The sequence below is a fragment of the Octodon degus genome, unplaced genomic scaffold, assembly GCF_000260255.1.
Source record: "Octodon degus isolate 3935 unplaced genomic scaffold, OctDeg1.0 scaffold00066, whole genome shotgun sequence".
NCBI classification, from domain to species: Eukaryota; Metazoa; Chordata; class Mammalia; order Rodentia; family Octodontidae; genus Octodon; species Octodon degus.
In genome coordinates this window covers 8,246,709-8,248,532 of record NW_004524642.1, presented here as the reverse complement: position 1 = coordinate 8,248,532, position 1,824 = coordinate 8,246,709, and the positions used below count along the sequence as shown (strand labels likewise).

At 47.3% G+C, this 1,824-nt stretch overlaps 1 pseudogene; it reads left to right on the top strand.

The window, feature by feature from the left end:
- The first annotated feature begins 983 nt into the window (after positions 1 to 983).
- The window catches only part of LOC101584173, a 1,916-nt pseudogene continuing 1,075 nt past the window's right edge, over positions 984 to 1,824 (top strand).

The window sequence follows — 1,824 nt, the reverse complement described above, 5'->3', positions numbered from 1 at the left end:
TACTCATAAGTGAAATAAACCAGACACACATATGTAAATATTGTATAGTCTCCCTAGTATAAGAACTCAAAAGAAGGAATAAAAATAGATAGGTAAAACACAAGTGAAAAGAATGCAGGATCTCAAGGACTATCTAATCAAGAGAGGGAAAGGAGAAGAGCTAGGAAACATGAATACGTCAAGCCATACTGTTACATGTAGAAGATGGGCAAGGCAATGATCCTGAGAATCTTCAGAAGATTTTTGAATCTTTTAGTTAATTGGAAAGATTCTGAGTCTGACTAACTATGTATACTGATACCTGTGAACTAAGCTACTGCCCTGCTGATGGTAATTTGTAATAGTAGTTTCATGCTTGGAGTGCCTGTCATTCTGATTTTCTGAATTTGAGCTCCTTGTCATGGCATGCCAGTTGCTACTATGATGTCTCTCGGGTAGATGGTTGTTGAAGAACAAGGGAGTGGTGAATGAAAGCAAAAACAGGAAAAGAAATATTGTGGGACTGTCCTGCTTCAAGCTTGTATATGGTGAGATTTTTGGACTTATGTGTAAACATAAGAAGTATATAATTCTTTATGCCTATATATAAAATATATTCTAATTGTTAAATGTTTTTTATGATATATCCTTTTTAGCAAGAAGAAATTAATGAGTATAAAAGCTCGAAAGATGCTTTCCTTCTAATTTTTACTTATTAAAATCAATTTTCCGTTTAGCGAGGCTGCTGGAGGGGGTCCGTCACACTGGAGTCCGGGCTGACGCGGGAGGGCCATGCAGAGGCAGCGTGGTCCCAGCTCGGCATCCCCGCGCCCCTTCCTCCCGCGGCTGCGGCCCTGCGCCAGCCGCAGTAGTGCCACCTTTGCTCGCAGCGCGCGTCCCGGGCGGAGCCTGCGCTCCCGCCGCGCTCGGCAGGCGCCCTCGGTCCATGCGGCTGCGGGCCTGCGCGAGGGCTCCGAGCCGAGGCGGCGGCCAGGCGGCACGCGATGGGGAAACGCTGCTGGACTCAGTGCAGCGGGCTGCTCCGCAAGAAAGCCGGGCGGCTGCAGCGCGCAGGCGGCGGAGGATCCAAGTATTTTAGAACCTGCTGGAGGGGTGAGCACTTGACCACAGAGTTGGAGAATCTAGTAGAAAGTGATGAAGGGGAGAGCCCAGGAAGCAGTCATAGGCCTCTTACTGTGCAAGAAATCGTTGACCTACGAGAGAGGCATTGTGATTCTTTTGTTGAAAAGCAGAAAGATCTTGATAAGAAAATCCAGAAAGAGTTAGCCTTACAAGAAGAGAAGTTAAGACTAGAAGAAGCAGCTTTATACGCTGCACAGCGTGAAGCAGCCAGGGCGGCAAAGCAGCGAAAGCTCGCGGAGCAAGAAAGACAGAGAGGTGTGCAGCCCTATCATCCCACCAGCAGCAGTGACCATCAAAGTTCAGGACCAGAAGATGACTCTGAATCTTGTATGAGAAATATAAAGTCACAGTATTAAGTTTTTCGAAGTAGTAGACTCTCCTCAGATGCCACAGTGTTAACACCAAAACGAAATCCACCAGTGGAAATGATGACAACACGCCCTTAGACCTGGAGTGGAAAGATGAAGAAGGAATGAATAGGATGCTTCCTATGAGAGAGCGTTCCAAGACAGAGGAGGACATCCTCCGGGCAGCACTTAGGCACAGCAGCAGGAAGACTGGAAGGAACCCCGCTTCGGCCTTGATGACTCCAACGGGCTGGAGTGGGAGAACGATTTTGTTAGTGCTGAGATGGATGACAACGGCAATTCTGAGTATTCTGGATTCGTGAATCCTGTATTAGAACTGTCTGATTCTGGCATC